The 20,570-nt window shown below is 48.6% G+C and overlaps 1 protein-coding gene across 9 annotated transcripts in view; it reads left to right on the top strand.

The window, feature by feature from the left end:
• LOC134556124 (uncharacterized) overlaps window positions 1-20,570 on the top strand; it is an 82,303-nt gene that overhangs the window by 44,044 nt on the left and 17,689 nt on the right. For 6 of the 9 annotated variants that reach the window (XR_010081568.1, XR_010081574.1, XR_010081573.1 and 3 more), the window contains 2 exons: window positions 16,781-17,083; window positions 18,107-18,255. The gene's annotated coding sequence lies outside the window, so the exon portion shown is untranslated. Of the gene's footprint in view, window positions 1-16,780; window positions 17,084-18,106; window positions 18,256-20,570 lie in introns of those variants that run through there. The other 3 variants (XR_010081577.1, XR_010081582.1, XR_010081571.1) reach the window with 2 other exon arrangements.

The following is a 20,570-nucleotide window of genomic DNA, read 5'->3' as shown; positions in this document are numbered from 1 at the left end:
CCTCTGCCCCTTTTAATTAGCAGCATTAATCCAGATTTCCTTCCCTGACAGAGGTTTCCAGCCCTCACTGCGGGGAAGCTGTGAGGGATCACACCAGTGGACCAGCCTGAGGCTCACTCCTCTGGAAAAGCAACTCCCAGTGTCCTCCCATCCCAGATTTTGTCTGTGTGTTGGGCAGCAGGGGTGGCAGCTGTGCTGTGAGATCGGGAACCTGCCACAGATACATTATGAACATTTTGTTTTGTTTTTCTTTTCCTTGGAGCGAGGGTCGTTGGAAGGTGGAAAGATGGTGCTAAATTGTGTTTCTTGCACGTCTGTTGAATTACAACATGTCTGAGTGACCTCCCCGAAGAGTCAGACAAGCCTTGGCACAACATCATAACTCCGAGGCACTCAGAAATGCACACAAACCCTCTGGTGCAGCGGCAGGAATTCCAGACCTCACATGCTGGGTGATGGATGCTGCTGGGGGCCCAGCAGCTGCCCACATCCACAGCAGAAGGTCTCTCCTCTTTTGTCTGGGAGCAAAATGTTAATGAATTCCTTTAGAATGGCACAGGAATCAGCGGTGGGTTTTAAAGCTGATAGCCCTGACTGCTTCTGAGAGAGGTGCTCTGGAAATCCTTGATAGCCCAGGCCAGTCTGCAGCCTCTTTTTGCCTTGCAGTCAGCCAAACAGCAAGAAAGCTTCAGCACAGAAAGTTTGCTTGTCATTTTTATTATAAAGAAATGGAATGTGTGGGATATGCCAAATCTGCTCTGTCAGGATTCCATTAAATCTTCTTTTTTTTCCTTTTTATTTTAAGCTGAGCGTGCATACAAATCTTTATTTTCTCTAATTGTAAACCAGAAATGTTTTGGCTTCAGATGACATTCTTTAAAAACTAAACTCCACCAAACAAACACTTTTATCATCTCTGAGTGCTGAATTCTTGTTTTGGTAGAAAATATTTCCTTGTCTCACTGCAAGCTTGGAGATGGCAGAATTTTTGAGGGTTGTGGTATATGATTCAAATCCCAAAATGTCTGTTTCTGGGAAAGGGTGGAAAGGTCTCCTGGTATTCCTGCAGCTCATTCCATGGGCAAACTGGGGAGGGAAGCTTTGCATTGCAATTGTGTTGTGCTGTTAACCCTGGTGTGAACACAGTGAAAGACCCCTGGGAGAAACAGTCCCTTTGGAGTGATATTAGGTCTCATCTAAGAGTATGAATTAAAACTGTGCCAAATTTAGTCTGGTTATAACTGCAGTTATTTGGTTCCATTCACTATCCTTCCCTGGCTGGCATTGCTACAAGAGCTCACTGTTACTGGCGGAGAGACCACTTCCACGTCCCAGAGTCTGCTCCTTAATCTTGTTTGGATAGCTGGCAGATGGACAGGCTGTCACTGCCTCTCTCTGCGTGGCTGACATCAGGGGAGTCTCAGTTCTCCTTACTCTGCAGTTTGTGCTCACACCAGAGCAGGCTTTGAAACGGGTCGGGATCCCACAGTTTGTTTGCCGAAGCTTGGCTTGGGATGGCTGTTTCAAGGGGGAAACTTGGCTGAAACAGCCACAAGCGTAACCCCAGCAGTGGCAATGTCACCTGTACAGCAGCCTGTGGCAGTGAGTGTGCAGCTGCCAGGCTCTGGGCACAGCTCTGTCTGTGGGGCTCGTGTGGGGCTGCCAGCGCTGCAGGAGGAGCCCTCGCCGTGGAAAGTGTCACTGCTCCGAGCCCTCGGCAGCCATCCATCGACTGCTGATGAGAAACAGGTTCAGTGGTCTCCCTCAGATAATTCCTGAGGGCTTGCATCTCCCACAGAAACTGGGGATGGTGCAGGCAGGCTGTGCCTCCCCAGATGTGGGATGAGGAGCTGAGCTGGCTGTCTCAGCTGCTGCTCCTCTCATTTGTTGATGTGGTGTCCTTGGGAATGTGGGTCTCCTTGGGAATGTGGCTCTCCTGGCTGCTGGAGGACAGGGAGTCATTAAAGTCTTTTGAAGGAGAGCAGGAGAAACTGGAGAGCTCATGGAGCTGGGCTCAGAATTTACCTCCAAGATGTGGTTTGCAATCCTTGCAGTGAACTCCTGTGTCTGTTGCTTACCTTGATCAAAGTCTTCCAGGGTTTCCCCCCTCATTTTTGGGTTCAGTCCACAGACAGGAGCATTCTCATCCAAAGTCCAGATGTTGGAGGGCAAATGTGTTGCACTGAGATGGCCCAGAGGGCTCTTCCAGGAACTTGAATTACTACTCTGTGATTAATTGCCATGAGCCCCTCTGTGCATCTCTTCCTGTTTCCATGGCAAGGTTATTCCAGAGGAGGTTGTTTGGCTCCATTGTGGTCGTGGCTGAGCTGTGGGTGCCTTTGATCAAGTAAAACCTCTGTGTGTTTGCTCTGCTACCATTTTTCGAGGGCCAGCTCACAACAAATTGGGCCCATCTTGAGTTTTCCTTGGGGGAATGTGGCAGGGACAGGACAGGCTGCCCACACTTCCAGCACAGCCGTGCTCGCTCGTGCTTTGGCAACGAGCAGGGAATTCCTCGCTGATCACAACCCAGCAAGAGGGAAGAATAAATTAATTATAAAGATTAAAAAAAAGTCCAGCTACTTTTCATTTTCCAAAGTGCCCATTTTCTCGACTATTCCTCCAAATTATTGTCTCACTGGATTTCTTCTCTTTCCTCGATGCTGTTGTTGTTCTGTGGATTCCACATCACTCAGCAAATGTCTCCCATCTCCTTCCAGCCAACTTGCACAATACATTACAATTACACAATTATGCTGTTGTAATCAAATAATTAAGTTGCACATTAAACACGCATTAGAGCTCACAAAGGAAGGAGCTTCAGACTTGGGCATGGAATAGGAGGGAGTGAGCCAGGCAGAATTGGTGCTAATTGCATCTTGCTTTCAATGACTCAGGGACTCCAGGTTTTTGGTCTCAGGTGGCAAAATGGCAGTGGTCTGAGGCTGCTGAGGTTTAAATAAGCTGGCAGGTTTAGTGAGTGACTTCCCTGTGGAGAGAAACAAGACTCAGTGACCAAATACACCCAGAAAGAAAATGGGAAAAATTTGGAAGCCTGTTGGATTCCAGTCTATTGAAATCCACTTTAACTGAAGCTCAGGATCAGCTCTCCCAGGAAAAAGAGGATTCCTGTCCCTCACCAGGGTGGGACTCAGCGGGTCTGGCAGGAGAAGGCTGTGAAGTCTTTGGCATGTCATTATTTCAGCAGTGGGGTTGGGATGTCTTTGGGATGGTGTAATTTTAGCTGTGGAAGGGGAGGAGTGAACGAGTTGGTGGATAAATTACAGATGTGGGTGTTTTCTCCTTTTTTTTTGTTTATTGATAGAGGAAAAATAACACCCAACAGACCCATATCAGTGTTCTGGCCTCCTCCTGACTCTAATTTGATCCCACCCAGAGCCTTGTGGCAGGGGGCAGTTGGGATTCTCCATTCAGGGTAGATCCAAGAGGCAAAAGCTGTGGTGCCACTGCTCCGAAATCAAACCCTTCAGGATGAGGTCTAGAACAAAAGAGAGACCTGGGCTAGTCATACCATGACTAAACAGCAGAAATCTGGTTTTTCACACAGATTTGAATGAATTTTTCAAAGGATTCTGTGTGAGTATTGGACAAACCCCCTCTTTTATTGTCTACCATAGCTGGGAAGTGGCAGAAGGAGCTGAGGAGACACGGTTGCTTTCCCACCACGTTTCAGAAGTGGGCTGGAGAACAACCTGTAGACTTCAGTTGCATTTCTGCAGCAGTGACTGCAGTCCAGGGAAACTGGAGATCAAGTCTGAGCAGAAATTGCAGGCATGGAGGAAGGACTCTGGAGAATGAGAGCAAATGTGTGCCCTGATATGCCAAGTTAAAGGCATCTGAGCGGTTGGTCTTTGCAGGTAGGATCGCAGTCCCTTCCTAAAAACTTTGGTTATTAAGCTTCTAAGAAGTTCATTTTGAATGGGAACTTTATTCTTGTAATTAAAAGCCAATGTCTGTGCTCAGTAATTGCACAGAGGGGAGAAGGAACATTCTCTGCTGCGTGAGTCAGCACCGGAAGGGGCAGAGTGTTTATGAATCAGGAACCAGCAAGCTGCAGCAGCCTGGAAGGCTCCCTCCTTCCCGTGACCTATGGGATGATGTGTCTTTGGCCTCTCAGGAAACCCCAGAGGCTGAGGGCAGCAGGAGGCAGCAGGGAGGTGAGGAGATCACTTGAGGTCCATCAGGCCACTTGTCACTGTCTGGCACTGCTCCCATCACCCTGCTCCAGCCGTTCAGGGAATGTGGGGTGTGTGCAGGGCTTTCCTGGGATTCCCACCATGCCACTGTTGTGTCCTGTTGCCTGTTCTAGGGTCCTGCTGGAGCTGTGGTCTCTCTCCTTGCCCCCACACAAACTGGGGTAATCACGTGGGAAAAGGTCACAGCAGCATCTCCGCTCTGGGGGCTGGCAGTGGAGCAGGTGTGGTGTAGGAACACAGAAACTCCAGCCACACTTTGGCACCACAGTTTTCCCTAAAAATGAGAAGAAAACCCAGCCCTGCAGAATCTTCGTAAATCCCTGCTTTGAGCACACATATTCATGCTTAAAGAAAAATGTAAAAAAAATTGCTGAGCTTTAGGAAAAAAGCTCTTTGATGTATTAAATCTGATTGACTGGGTTCCTGGAGCATGTATAGACTTCACACAATGCAAATGGTGTTGATTAGATAAGATGGTGTTTAAAAGGAAAAAAGCCCAGCCATAGAAATAAGATGCAATTAGATTAGCAGATCCAAGGCTTTAAGTGCAGATCGAATGGGCTATAAACAATTTAAGGCTTGGGAGAAGGCCAGTGTTGCTGTCTGTGCATTTATAGTCCAGTGTGCTGGCTCTCTAATCCAAGAGGAGAAAGCAAGGAAGAAGAGGAAAAAATTCTGAGAAGGGTGATTTTTCACACTGAGACCTCATCAAGTCATCTTCAAAGATTTCTGAGCATCTCTGCATCCACCTAATACTGTATGTATACTTTAAAAAATATATCTGTATACAACCACTGAAACCCCAGAGCTGTGTGTTTATTCAGCTCTCCTACCTCTCTTGGCTGTTTGTGTGTGCAGCTGTCTTGTCTAAATCTTGTTCTTGTGTCCACATCCAGGTGAACTGCAGGAGATCCCCAAGTGAACCACCAAGGCACCTCTTGCTCTTGCTCCTTGAATGTGGCTTTAAAAACAACACTCCCAGCCACTGCTCATTGGGGTTTTCTTTTGCATGCAGTCAATGGGGTCTCCTTAAGAATTTCTGAGTTTTTCTGGAGGCATGAATTCATTGCTTGGGTCCTTTGAGCTTTGCTGGCTGGAGAGGGATGCTGGAGGCTCATGTGAGCATTCCTGTTTTCCTACAGCAGTGCTTCTGGGACTCAAGTGTTTATGTAACTCCTATTAAAGAAAAAAGGGATTCTGAGGAGAAAGAAAGAAGAAAAGCCTGGGAGCTGAAGTTGGATTTACCCTGAGGTTATGAAATCAGACCAAGTGCCCATCCCCAGGCTTTTTGGATAGTGAGTGATGGGACTGAATTCCCACGGGGTGACTGTGGAAATGTCCATGGGGGCAGATCTTCATGTCCCTGCTGCCTGAAATATTCATAAACTTCCTCTCAGAGAGAAAAATCCCCAGCAAACAGTAAATAATTGTCTGATACGTGGAACCAGGGACACTCACCCTCTTCTGGGGATGGTTTTGGCTCTTGTTTAACAGCACCTACAAATCTGAAATACCAGAACCCTTTGCAGAAGGGAATTTCTGGTTGCCTGAATGGTTTTGATCCCCTCTGTAAATCTGTGTGGAGAGGCATTTTTCTCACTGTTCTTTATTTCCTACCCTGATTTCTAACCTGTCTTCTCATTTGTTTTATGTCCCTGTCCTTCACTGCAGGATGGCATCACCTCCTAATATAGCGGAGTCTGCCAATTCTGTTATTTGCTCTTTACTTCTTTTTCCAGCTCGTTAATGAAGAGGTGACAACAGATGGGTCTGGGAGTGATCTCTGCCGAGCCCACCAGGCACATCTCCCCTTCCTGACATGCTGCTGTTTGTCACTTTGCCTGGTTTATGGTTCCTTCCTCCCTTCCTGGAGCACATGCCTTTTCTCATGTCCAAGTCAATTTGAACATAGCATCAGAGTGATCTTTCCTGGGATGCTGGCTCAAATGTGTTTCTAAAGCTGAAATACAGTTTTCTGCTTCAGTTGGATGGAAGAATGGAGCATGTTGGACCAGGTAGGGGCTGAAAAATCAGTGTTCTGATTATTTCAGGCCACGTTTGTTGTTGAGGATGGCTCAGCCTTGTGAATCCTCTCTGGCACATGTCCCCGTGCTGGTGGTCTGTGCTCTCAGTAGGGGCACTGGCTGCAGCTCAGCCACAAGCAGCTGGTCAGGTTTGACAGGGACACCAGGCATGCTCCTCAGTGTCCCCCTTGCAGGGAATGGCTGTCCCAGGGGAGTGGCAGGCAGGGAACCTCTGTGTCCTACAGATAGAAGCTACAACAGGAAGGAACTGAAGGTCTTTTCCAAACAAAGCCAAGAGGAAATGTTCTAACACAGTTCATCCACTCATCATACCCCAGCTGAGAACTTCACCTCCTGAGACTGGTCTGTGACCCCTCCTTGCCTTGAGAGGTCCCTTTGGGATGTGGTTGCCACCAGCAAGGTGAGAACATGGCAGCAAATTTCATATGACAGCTCTCAAATAGGAGTGTGGCTTGGCTTTCCACCCCTCCCATGGCTGGGACAAAGCCTGGGCACAGGGAGAAAGCCTTTGTCTGTCCCTCCTCAGGGCCAGCAGGATGTCCCAGAGGGGCTGTGCTCCAGAACAGCCTCTGTTTGCACTTTGGCAGAGCCAGGACTTACCTTATGGCATCTGATGATTTTCCCTCCTCCCTAATTGGTTCCGTTAATTTATTGTGGACAGGAGCTTGTTCTGCCAACTGCTAATTGCAAAGGTTATTGTTTCTGCCCTTTTCAGAGCACAGCAGGAAACCCTTCAATTCCATCACATGAAAAACAAGACAGAAAAAGCCAAAAGTTTTTGGGCTGGGTGTGTGCCCGTCATCGCACGCGGTGTTTGTGCCACAGAGCTTGGGCTGCCATTTCCTCCTCTTTGCAGGGGGAAGACCCCTCTCCATGGGATGGATCCTTGCCATGATGAACCGTGCCCTGTGTCACAGGGGTCCTTCATCCTCTCACCAGTTTGGGCTGGGTTTGGGAGGTAGGATGGAAGCTGGTTCCATTCCTTCCAAAGGCTGGAAGCTGGTGAAATGATGCCATTCCCCGTGCGGGAATTCTTCCTGTCCCTGGGCATGTCTAGCAACATTTTTCCAAGGAGCAAGCCTGGGTTGGCACAAGGTGGTGGCACGTTGTCCCCCACTGTGGTTTTTTGTGGTGCCTGATGCTGCTTTCTCCCCGCTGTGGGTGAATCACTGTTGTTCCCAGGTTATCTGAGCTGGCTGTAGCCCATCCTTCCCCTGGTGAAGGGAGCCAGGCACTCTGGAATCTGGAGGGATTTTCCTGGCTACAGAAGTTGGGTACCTTGGGTGAAGTGGGCTGTCTCAAAGCCAAGCTTTATTCTAGCATGGGGAAAGGAGGAGCAGTTACTGCTCAGCCATTTGCTGCCAGGGCTTCAGCATCTGCCTGGATTAATCTGGATTTCACGGTGGCAGCAGCCATTTAGCCCAAGTGCCTAGCATTACAGTTCTGGTGGATTTTGGAGGTGAAAAGCCCAGGGTCTTTCAGGGAGGATACTGCCAAGCTGTAAAGCTCATCCTGGTTCTCCACACTGCTACAAAACCTGGTGGAGCTCTTCCTCTTTGTGGGGCCATAGGTGCTCCTGCCACACCTGTGAGCATCCTTTCCCTGTGCTTTCACAGCCTCTGTCCCCTGGGGCTCTGTATTTGCTCTCCCAGGCTTTGTTCCCAGTGCAGGGTTTACTCTGGCTCGTTTCCTCTTTATCTCGTATCATGGCTGGTGTTTGTTTTTGTTCAGCAGCTCAGAAGCTTTTGGAAGTGAGTGTTTATAAACACAGGGATGTTTGGGACCACATTTGGATCCAGCAGCAGACTCCAGGGGTATTTTATACAGATTATGGGAATGACTTTGTGCTGTTTCTTCCCTGCCCTCTGGCCCAGTATTATCCTTCTCATTCAGTCTTTTCCACAAGGCTCAAGCTTTTCCCTCCTCTTCAGCTCTCCCTGGTCTCACTCCCAGCAGGTACCCAAGGCAAACCAACCCTCACTGGGCAGATATGCACAGACTATCAGATTAATGACAGATATTTCATTCTGTTCCAGTCTAGTCTAATGAAACATGATAAATGTTTTATCCTAAGTTTTACCAGCATTCTGTTTCACCTATACCGAAAGTCTGGCTGGCACCTGTGGGCATGTGAAAGAAGCACCGTTAAAATCTAGATTTCAGGGAAGCAGTGCATATATCACATTTAAAGGTGCTTTTGAGCTTAAGATATAAAGGCAAATTACATTTTATCGTGTGACTTTAATAGCTGAGGAGCTTTGCAGGCAGCGAGGTGGCTGGTGGCAGCTCAGGCAGCATGTAGGACACTGTGCCAGCCATATGTGTCGCCATATCTCACACACAGCCTTGCAAGTCATTGCTTTTTATTGAAGGCAGGAATTTGCCAGCATGTCAAGGCTGTCTTCTGCACTTTTGAAGAAGTGCCATGCTGTCTGTAATCCCCAAAGGCTGGTGACAGGAGGGCAGCAGGCACAGCCCCACCAGGTATCTCCTGTCCCCTGTGCCCTGTGTGGGGAACCGAGGCTGGGCTCCACTTCAGCACGTGCCCTTTTCCCCCCATAATGAAGAGTCACTTTTTATTCCTGTGTGCCAGGCTTCTTTCCTTCTGCCTTCTCCCTCATGCTTTCCATCTGTCCTTCTGCCTAGCCATCCTTCCTTACGAACTCACATATCTTTTCTTCCCAAATTTTGGCTGAGCCTCCCTGTCTTTGTGCTGGGGGCTTTGTGAAGGCTCGTGCTAATACCTGGCCAGGATGAAAGCCTGACCTCTTGCAGGACCAAATAACGCAGCATTTTTTACATGTTGTTGGCCAGAGAACAGACTCCATGGATGTGTATCTCCCAGATATCCCAGGGCTTTTCCTGGGGCTCAGTGTGTGCTCTGAAAGCTGCTTGTAGGAGAAAGACAGCTCCATGTGGTGCATTAAAGGGGTGTGGTTTCACATGCCTCAAACTGAGCAAGAATGCTGGTGGTGAAAAAGTCCAGTCACAAAGGAATCTTTCTTGGTTATTCAATTTGTGCAATATCTTATTAGAGGGGAAAACCAACTGTTATCTGCCCAGGAAAGGTTAATATAATAATAAGCAGATACTGACTTCTATTGAGATGAACATGATGATTTATTGACCCGAGAGGCAAATATGCAGTGAAGCAAAGCCAGGGTCAATATTCACCAGGAGGAGAATAAATTCTTGCATTTTCTGCAACGCCGAGACCACACACATTGGTATCACCAAAACACATTGATGTTGGTAGTTGCTTCTTCAGTGAGACAGCTAAATGTGGTAGACTTCCAACAGGTATTTCAGCTTGTTTCTCTAGAGAAAATGTCAATTTAGAACCGTTCCCTTTGGATGTTTTTGTCCTTCAAAACACTTTTAAAAGTACTTTTGTAAAAACCAACCAAACAATAAAAGCAACTCCCAAGGGTCGCAGTAGCATTGGATTGCCAGGTGTATTTCTTGAATAAATGATGTAATTTTATTGCATTTTATTTTGCTTTATTGGAGAAATGCTCGGCTTTCAGCTTCTAAGCCTGGCAACTCCCAGCCTGATCAGAGATGTTTCTGCACACGTTTTCATCTTGATTGCAAGCCCGTTTGTCATTTCTGAAATGCCTCAACTCGGAAATGTCAAGCATCTCTTGTAGTCAGCATGGAGAAAGGCAGCTCAGAATGCTGGCACCTGCTGCAGGGAGCAGGGTCCTGCTGCGATGGACCACACAGCCACGGACAGGGGGGAGTTTTGGGAGCAGGGAGGGGCAGCACGTGGGGATTGCTGGTGCTTGGTTGGGCTGTGGTGGGCACCACCCTCTACAACAAGTGTTTGGTGAGTTCCCTGCTCCGCCAGAGCTGGTGGTGCCCAGAACATGATCGTGGGAGATGGTTCCTGTCAGCTGCTCCTCCTGGGTGAGAAACACAAATCCCTGTCTTGTAACATGCCAGGGGCTCGTTCCACAGGGATGGGCATGGCAGGAACTGGGAACACACCTGGTGGGAGGAGGGAGAGGAATTGTACTTCTCCAACTTGAGCAAAGTGACATGAACAGGGATATTATTTTAGAAAGTTTATCTCTTTTGTATCTATGGTGACAAGATCTTTATCGGGGTAAGACAGACTCCCAGGCTGTCTGCTCCTTGTTATCTCAGGGTAGGATGACAGTCTAAGTGTCACGTCTAGAAATGTTATCTCTCCTTTATTATTTCACATGTGAGGGGCTAACTGGAGTGTTATCAGGGTGTTTACAATCAAAACACGTGCAGCTCAAGTGATAAAAGGGAGAACAGACATCTGATCTCCAAGGATATGAAGACAATGCAGGCTTGAGCAGGAGGAGATGGATCTTATTATTGAAAATGGTTTGGCAGGCTGGGAATGGACAAACAAATTCAGATCATAAGCTTGAGAGATGGGCTGAGGGAGAGGTTTACACTCAGACTCCTGCAGAAAATGGAAAAGTGATTGTATCAGCAGCAGCCTTCGTGAAAAGAGAAATATTTTCCAACAAAACTTTTATGGTTTTTTTTCTTTCTGTACTCTCTTCTCACTTGGAATGTGATATGGAAAGCTGTCAGGACCAGTGAGTGGAATAGAATTGCTTTAAGCCAGTCAGGATCTGAGGAAGCTTAGCCAGGCTTGGAGGGAGGAGAGCAGAGAACTGCCAAGGCCACTGCTCAGGGAGTTCATTTTGATTAATTCCTTATCTGGCCTGGGTCAGTGCTGTGTTAATTTAGAGAGTGCACAGACACAGGGTTAGTGGTGACCATAAACCTTATCTGTGATCTCTTTAGGGACAGGGAAGTTAAATCCCTAAAGGGCTTAGGAATCTGACCCTGGGATGCTTCTGCTGCTGGTAATGGAGAGGAGCTCCCAGGCATCCCAGACATCAGATCCTCATTTCTCTACAGAGGGAGCAAACCAGGTGCCAAATGGTGTCAGGTTGTTTATCTAACACCAAAAATCCTCAGTAATTAAAAACGGGGTTGTGCAAGCTCCATCCAGATCCAGGCCTGGCTCCTGGACCTTGCTGTGCTCCTGGCTAGAATGGGCTGCCGGGGTTCCTCTGGTGTTGTAGAGGATAGAGCAGGCACACTCCGTGTCTTCCTTCCTCTCGATGCCAGCCTGCTCCAAGCCAAGCTTTGTGGCTCCTATCCCACAAAAAGGATGATCTTCCATCATCTTTCCTCGCCTGTTTGTCTGTCCTGTGAGGTGATGGCACACAGAGGTTTATGCCCTCATGGAGAAGGAGCAGAGGGCCTGTGGTGGCCTCTGGGCCAGGAGGGGACCCAAGCTGGAGCACAAATTCCAGCACCAAGGTTCCCCCTCTCCTTCAGGAATGAGATGGGGAAGGTAGAGGGGATGTAGATGTGTGCTGGGTATTGTGAGGGCTGGTGGAGCATGAGAACAGTGGGCTCCTAGCGACAGCCGAGCATCTCTGTTGGCCTGGCTAAAAATGGGAAGTAAATTTCTGCTAAGTAATTACCAGTAAGTTCCTGGAAAGAGGAGGGAATGAATGTGAACTTGTGGGCAGTGATATTGTGCAGGGGCCTGTCTGCTTAACTCCATATTCCCATTGCTTTTAGTACCTCCTAAATCAACCCATTTTCAACCTGAGTGACTCTCATGACCCTCTAAGGACCGACACCACAGGGAGCCCTTCCTCACCTGGGGGGAAAACAAGGCAGCAGCTCCTCTGCCCTGTTTATGAAAAATAATCTCTGGTGGTGGTTTTCTGGTGTGAAACCCCAGCTTTGCAGGGCCCCTGGGGCCACTTTGTACAGTGACAGTGACCCACTGCTCCCTCCTGCCCTTCATCTCTCACACCTTTAATTGCACTTGTGTTTCTGGAGCGGATGGAATTCATTATCCGGCAAACAATGTCCTTTGCAATATCAGCCTTAATTAACTGCTCCCCTCTGTATCTTCCTGCTCTTATCCTCTCCAAATCTCCGTGCTGAGCCAAGCTGACGGCCCCCCACATGCATCAGTGCCAGCCAGTGAGCCATGACCAGATAAGAAGAAATGGAATTCCTTATCTCTTTTTTACAAACACATACACATGCACACACAAACACACAAACCTGGAAAAGGTCAAGGTTACTGGGAAGGGAGAAGGCCCTTCAAGACAACAAAACCCCTTCTCTTTTAAAGTCTCCATAGCAACTGGATGGAGCATCATGGGATGTCGAGATGAGAGAGGACTATTCTTCCCCTACAACACTCTTTCCACTTCATTAGACTCTTTATCAAGTATCTCTGCACTGGGCTGAGCATATTTTTTTGTGTCGGGGAGCAGTACAGAGGACTCAAAAGCATCCTGACCTTTTCAGTGGGACTTTGGGAGTTCCTTGTGGGAGTTGCATCCTCTTCCCCTGCCTTCCTCCCCCACAGCCCCCTTGTCTCTAGTTCACATGACCTTCTCATCAAAAACCTTGTGCCTGGTGAGGTATGAAGGGTTTCTTTAAAAGGAGAAAGGAGAAGGGGAAAAGAAGAGAAGAGTATGAGAATGTCCTTCGCTGGCTCTGGAGGTGTCAAGACCCCAGCTGTCAGAGCTGTGCATCTGCAGGGAAGATTAATGAGTCTGCTTAGAGGAAATCCAAATAAAATAGAGCAGAATAAATACCAAGTGACTGTGTGGGTGATGAGGGGAAGGGTGACGAAGGAGCAAGGGAGTGTGACAGGGCAGAAGTAGATATTCCTCAGTCTGGTAAGTGTTTGAATTCCCCATGGAGGAGTGAGTTAGCACAGGAAAGATCTTTGAATTTGGTCCCGTGGTCCTCAAGTGCCAGGGCTGCGTATGGCTCTGTGAGAGCTCATAAAGCACTGGTTGTACTGAGGCACAAACACTGGGTATTTTTATCTCCCCTTCCCTAGGAAAGCATTCACCATGGAGAAGAATTTTGTGTTCAGCTTCTCAACCCTTGGCCTGCATTGTCTCAAGGTGCTTTGAACTCCTCTGCAGCTGGAATCTCTGGTTGTTCTTAGGAAACCTCAAGGCCTGGTTTGTGTTGGGCAGTGATTTGGAGTTTGGGGACAAAGGGATTTAAACCTTCCTATGGATTGAAAGCAGCATGAGCAGCAGGAAAGGGATTGGGATTCTGCCCCTCTGCCCCACTCAGGTGAGACCCCACCTGCAGAGCTGCCCCAGCCCTGGGCCCAGCACAGGGAGGACGTGGAGCTGCTGGAGAGAGCCCAGAGGAGGCCCCAGGATGATCAGAGGGATGGAGCAGCTCTGCTGGGAGGAAAGGCTGGGAGAGCTGGGATTGTTCAGCCTGGAGAGGAGAAGCTCTGGGGTGACCTCACTGTGGCCTTGCAGTGCCTGAAGGTGCAAGAAAGATGGAGACTATTTCCCAGGGCCTGGAGTGACAGGACAAGGGGGAATGGCTTCAAACTGACAGACAGTAGGTTTAGATTGAATATTAGAAAGAAATTCTTCCCTGTGAGGATGGTGAGGCCCTGGCACAGGGTGCCCAGAGAAGCTGTGGCTGCCCCATCCCTGGCAGTGCCCAAGGCCAGGTTGGACAGGGCTTGGAGCACCCTGGGCTAGTGGGAGGTGTCCCTGCCATGGCAGGGGTGGGACTGGATGGTCTGTCAGGTCCCTTCCAACCCAGGCTATCCAATGATTCCCTGATTCAGTGGTGGAATCCCACAGGAGAAACTGGACCTTGGAGCTGACCTTCCTGGGGCAACTGGGGCATTGTTGCTACCTTTAGCTTGTAATCCTCTGGATTTTCGCTTCTTCCAGGGAGCAGATGAATTTGAGCAGACTTTCACACCACGAGCACCCAGCTGGGCATCTTTCCCCACTGGCTCAGGGTCTGCTACTCTGAATGTTTGAATCCATCTGAATCAGACAAGGAGAGGGGCTTGTTACCATGGCCAGAGTTGATTCAAAAAGTGTTTGTAAGAAGCATTGAGGCTGGACATGTTTGGACTGTGTGCTCCTGAGCTGTAAGAGTCACACGTTTTAGGTGTTTTATGGGGAAAAAACATTAAATATATATATAAAAATAAAGCTCAGCACTTTGAGTAGAAGTCTGGCTATGAATATCCCAGTCCCACTGCTTCAATCCTCATGGGAGTAATTTTCAAGTGGGAAATCCCATTAAGTCATAAAGAGCTCTTAAGTAGCTCCCTCTGATGAATTTGTGGCACTCTGCAAGTCCCATAATTCCCAATATCCAGATGAGGAAACGGAGGTTAAGTGACTTAGCCAAGGTCATGTAGCAAATCAATAACCACTGCAGCCCTCTCCTGTTCACTCCATGTGTCTCTGCTGTCAGCAAAGGGGATCAATCCTCTCCACCACTGTCCCAGCCCCAGCCATGGACACCCAGGCTTTGAAATGTTGGATTATGTGGGAAAAAATGTCCATGTCTATTCAGAGAGCTGGGCTGGGGGAGCAGTCATGGGGCTCCTTCACCCTCCTTGCACCCACAGCTCCCTGAGTGGAGACATCCCCCGATTCCTGCTGCTCCCTGGAAGGGGCAGGCACACTGCTCCTTCCCACTGCTGGCACAAACTTCACATCGTGAAGTCTGGGGTTTGGGATGGGAACATCTCTGGCGTTGTGACAAAAAATTGCCTCATGCAAGAGCTGTTGGCTGTGAGGAGGGTGAGGGTCTCTGTCAACCTCTGTGGGAGACTGTTCTTCCTCCTTCCCACTGCTCAGCTGTCCCCTTCCACATTTTAGCTTCCTCTACTCATTTGTTGAGCTTGTGGAGGGGAATGTACCAAGAGTTTGGGGTATTTCAGGAGTGGGGATGTGTGTAGTCATCTAAGCTTGCTTCCTGTGGATGGCTGGTCCCCAGAAAAGGGGTTGTTTTTCCTGGGATCAGGCAGAGCTTAATTCTGAGAGTCTTAGGTTACTTTTTCCAGTTCACCTGTTTGTTGTCTTCATCAGGGAATCCCAGAATGGTTTGGGTTGGGAGACAGTAAAGCCCATCCAGTTCCACCTCCAGGAACACCTTCCACTATCCCAGTTTCCTCCAAACCCTGTTCAGCCTGACCTTGGACATTTCCAGGGATCCAGGGGCAGCCACAGCTTCTCTGGACACCCTGTGCCAAGGCCTCACCTTCCTCAATGGGAAGGATATCTCCTAAATCTAATCTAAATCTATTGTCTCTCAGTTTAAGGCCATTACCCCTTTATCTCTTGTTCCCAACACAGCCCTCTGGGGTCACATGGGAATGGGAGATGCTGGATGAGGGCATCTTCCATTTCCCAAGCAGGTGTTTCTCCCCATGACAGGGCCTTGCTTCCCTGCTCTCCTCCAGCTTTTCTGCAGCTAATTCAGAGCTATTTGAACTCCTGGTTCTGCCCTTGCTGCCGTGGTAGCTGGTGCTTGGCTGTCTGGCTCTGTTCCCTCTCCCAGGTAAAAAGTACAAAAGCACAGGCAGTGAACACAGCTGGAATTTTGGGATCGACCCACTGACACTTGGCTTCCCTGTGCTCCCTGGGGTTCCTCCCACAGCCCTGCTGGATGCTTCCCCGAGAGGCTGGGCCTGAGAGGTTAATGAGTTGTTGTTCTTCATGCCAGGCTCCTTCCTATTTTGCTGTAAGGTCTCTGAAGGGTGGCATGTGCTTCATTTATGTCTCCTTTTTCCTCCTGCTCAGCACCTCTCTGGGTGTTTGGCATCTACCAGACCTCTGGCATCCCTACTCCTGCCCAGCTCAACCTGCAGGAGAGGCACTCTTGGGAATACTGCAGGTGGAATGGTCTGGAGGAAGGTCAGCAGCCTATCTCTCATGGATTTACAGCTTTCCATCTCCCCCAGGAATGCCCTGAGCTAATCCAGAGAGCTGCTCTGTGTCACGGCTGGCGCTGCCTTTCCCAGCAGTGGAGAGGGCAGCCTGGCACTGGCACTGGGATGATGGATGGGAGCTCCTGCAGAGGAGAGCTCGGTCCTGGAGCTCCTGGAGGCCCTCCAGGGCCAGCTTTGCAGTTGGCCAAGAGTTTCACTTGTTTTGATGCTTTTCATGTCTTTGGGCAGTTTGCTGTGTTTATTTTGGGGGAAGGTCAGCAGATGCTGGGAGAGTGCTCTGGGAGAGAAGCATCCCTGGAGACAGCCCTCCTTTCAGCAGCACATGGCAAAGCTCTGAGATTTCCCATTCAGTGGGAGTCACAGGAGATATTTTGGACTGCAAGCTGTGGCTTTAAAAAAACCCACCCAGCAGTGATTTGAGGTTTTCTTCTTGAAGCCTTCCTGACTTTGAACATAAATTGCGTCTGTTTTGGTAAGCAGGCTCACAGCAAGCCAGACCTGTTCCTGGGATTACTGTAACCACAGGTATAGCTGTTTCTTTTCCATATGGGATGGCTTAGGCCCCTGTTCCCTGCCATTGTGTGGTTGGATTTTACCTTCCTCCACGCCGTGGCATTTCGGAAAGAGCTGCTTGTTTTACAGAGCAGCTGTGTTGTCTTAATGCAGCTGTAATGTGTGTTTGTCTTGGGGCACAGCAGGACTAGGAAGAGGTTTTATTAGATCATTCCCAATAATCTCTGAGTCTCTCTCAGATCTGTGGCTGTCAGCTGTGCTGCTCTCGCTCCGTGGGACGGGGTTGGAAGCTGGAGATGGGAAATCACTTGTGTGTGATCCTTTATCTGCCTCATCTCGGAGTTACCGCTCCCCTCCTGGCTGTTTGTAGCAGCCAGAGAGGACTTAATTCTTGTACACCAGACCTTAAACCACAGCCTGAGAGCCTCCAAGGGATCCTCCCTGCCTGGGGGGGTGTCTGTGGGACTGCTGGTGGCTCTGCAGCCTGGATCCCAAGGAGCGTTCCCACCCCATCGCCACTGACTGCCAGCATCGGGATCACGGTAAGGCTGCTGCTTCCCTGCTCCAGAGTGTGTTCTGTGTGTGTCCTGCTGCCACAGCTGGAGTTTGCTGCTTGCTTTTCCTCTTCCCAAGGGAATTGGGGTCTCCTTGGTCCCCTGTGTTTGGATGTGCGCTCTCTGACTGGGTGAATTCCCTCGGTGCTAGCAAATGTTTTATTTTACTGCTGCACTCTCCTGCCTTGCACCTCATCCTGTGATGGGCACGTTTCTGGATCAGAGATGTCTGTTGCTCTCAGAATGGTTTCCTTTTCCTGCAGTTCATTCCCAGTATATATTGCTACTGTCACATATTGCTGTACTGCTCTCCTCTCACCCAGAGCTGGCTGCAGTGTGCTTGAGAGACATCCCACTCCTTAAACACCATTTGAGGTTTTCTCTGGCAGAGATAATGTGGGGATCATGCAGGTCACTCCCTCTTTCAATTCCTTGTGTGTATCAGCTGTATATTCATGTCCTGCAGCTTTTGCACCACGGCTCCATGAACGAAGTTGTATTTTAGGCTCGTGTAGCATCTCCTGTGCTGACTGTACCACTTGTATTTCAGTCTGTGCTTTCCCTTGGCATACAGCTTAGAACTCCCATTGTCCTCGTGCTGTTGTGACTGGTGGAGTCCTTTTAATTTGTCTGTATTTTGCTGCATCTTTGTTTCCTTCCTCTCAGAGCATCGGGGAGGTCTTTGTTGTCCAGCACGAGCACGGCTGCTATGTGTCACCATGCCTCTGCCTGCTTGTTTGGGAGCTGCTGGTTTCCTAAAACTCAGCCTGGAAAGGGATGCAAATCACATCCTTGGGCTGCTCTGATCCATGTTCTCAATAAATGTGCATTACTGTGTTGTCCCAGCAGCTTCTTGTCCCTTTGTTCAGCTGCTTTTAGCAATTCTTACAGAGTTTAGGGGAATACACAGGAGTTTTCTCCTTCCTCAGTTCTTTCATACAAGTCTCTATTCAGGGAATTTCCTGCTGCTTTTTACTTAATTGTGGGGGTTTTTTTCTGTTGTTCCCAAAGGCCACCCAGGGAGTTGGACCTCATGGAGCTGCACACACACCAGAGTAGGTAATGGATGTGACCCCCAAAACTGGAAAAGCCATTGTGAAAACTCTGACTCAGACTGAAGGCTCTGGACTAGAGGAGGGAGGGTTTCTCCATCAGGGACAAACCAGGCAAGCTGTATTTTCTGATTCATCCCAGGGAGCTGCTCCTGGCCTGGCTTGGAGCAGTGTCCTGCATTTTGTTTCTCCCTCTGTGCCAGCTGCTGTCTTTGCTCTCTCATAGGACCCTTCAGTCCTTTCCCGAGCTGCTGCCTGAGCCAGCTTTGCTCAGCTCAGAGCAAAAATCCTGGGTGGCATTTCCTGGGGCTTTGGTGTCTTTTGTGCCTGGAACAGGCAAAGCAAAGGGTCCCTCTTTGGAGCTGTGCTCCCTGTGGTGGCTCATTGTGCTGTTTAGCAGAGGGAAGGAGCATTTTGCCTCAGGTCTGCAGGGACAGAGAGGGGCACCTTTAGTATCTGATGTTCCTGTGGGTCAGAGATGTCTTTGTGGAGGGTGTCAGTGGGTTTTCCTCAGCTTGCTGCTGCTGTGCTGTGCTGTGCTGCTCTTGGAACACAACACGATGCAGGCTTTCCCCAGCAGCGCTTTGTTCTCTCCCTCATCCAGCCCCTCGGGTAATTGCCCAGTTTCCCCACAGTGAGCTAAAGAGCCTCTATTGCTGAGCACAGCCCCTTTCATTGCTGCTGCTCAGGGCCAGGCCCTGGGGTTCAGCCCCACAGGTGCCTCCCCCTGTTTCTTTGGGTTTCTGCCTTGCCACGTTCAAACCTTTCCACTTTCATATACCTGCAGGAGCCGACTTGCTTCTGACACCGAGTTCAGTCTCCAAACATAAAAGAAGAGAAAGTCAGGACAGAAAGGCTGTCTTTGGAGCTTTCTTCTTCCTCCACACCTGCTGTTCCCACTCGTCAGGCACTTCCAAAGAGGAGAGTTCTCCAAGTTCCCAGTCATTACCCTTTACATAAGCATAATATAGTGCTGCACTTCCTACAGGGAAGCTATCTATTGTAGCAATCTGTAAAACAAAAGCTGGATTGCTCCTTCTCCCATTGCTCCCAGAATCAAAAAGCTGCCTGCTGTTCCTCAAATGGGAAGGCTGAAAGCCTTCATCAGAGGGTAGTTCATTTTTACACGACATTTTTACACTCAAGCAAAACTGAAAGCAAGGCATAATTTGAAACAGCCATGCTCGCTGTTAGAGCAGAACCACACAAATAAAACGCCTGGGATGATGGAGTTGAATATGTTGCAGTCAGAAAAATGACAGTTTGCTGGGAACAAGGAAAACTAGATGGATGAATGGGAATTAGTGAGGAGCAGACTCCCAAGGCAGACAAATCAAATTGAGAGCGTGGATCATTAGATTCAAAGGAAGAAGGTAAGGAGTGCACTAAATTGTGCCTTAAACAACAAACCAAGTACCTCAGCCTCCAGGGAGAATGGATAGAACAGTGGTTTGGGATATGGGAGTGGCTCCCACATGTGTCCTGGCCACTGGGCATGATGGCCTCGCCCAGGTCACCATGTGTCCCTTGTAGCAGCTTCTGTGCTGTGGGGCATGGCAGGCACTGGACATAAAAGATGTTTTAAATATCTCCAAATGTGCCCAGCTCCAGAGGAGACAGCTGAAGGCTTCCTGGATGGCCTGTCCTGGCACCTGGCACCTTCCAGGGATATCACTGATATCTATTGTATGGAGCTGGTTTTGGCTTTTTTTTTTTTTCCTTTTTTTTTCTTTTTTTTCTTTTTTTTCTTTTTTCTTCTTTTTTCTTTTTTCTTTTTTCTTTTTTCTTTTTTCTTTTTTTCTTTTTTCTTTTTTCTTTTTTCTTTTTTCTTTTTTCTTTTTTCTTTTTTCTTTTTTCTTTTTTCTTTTTTCTTTTTTCTTTTTTCTTTTCTTTTTTCTTTTTTCTTTTTTTTTTCCCTTGTCCCCAGAAGGTGGAGGGATATACAAGGGGACAAATTACTGAGTTGTTGAATTTTTAAAAATTAATTGTGCATGATCATACCCAAGGAAGTGGGGTGGAAGAAATACACTTCACATACAGCAGCTCTTTGCAGATCTGAGAAAATGTGGCATGGTTTGGACCTGCCTGGGAACAGCTGAGCTGGGGGAATTTGTGTATTTTAAAAATGAAGCTCATGTTTTTCTTGGACAAACTTTCAGGTCACTGTAACACAGAACTGAAGGTCACAATTCTTAAGAAGATTATGAAATGCCCCAGATGCTCAGCGTGATAGTCTAGACAAGGCAGCTGAGGGAGAGATGCTGAAGGAAGTTCCTTGGATTGGTACAGGAGGGAAAAGCCCTCAGGGTGGACAACTCCACACAAGGCTTCCCTTGGTGGTTCTGCCTGGACAATCTTGCAGAGGCTCGTCCCAGCTGAGCCCTGCTCAAGGATAAAACTCATGGTGACAGGGGAACCACTCC

This window comes from Prinia subflava, chromosome 11, assembly GCF_021018805.1.
Source record: "Prinia subflava isolate CZ2003 ecotype Zambia chromosome 11, Cam_Psub_1.2, whole genome shotgun sequence".
Lineage (NCBI taxonomy): Eukaryota > Metazoa > Chordata > Aves > Passeriformes > Cisticolidae > Prinia > Prinia subflava.
The sequence above is the reverse complement of the archived record's forward strand: the minus strand, read 5'-3'. Positions and strand labels throughout refer to the sequence as shown.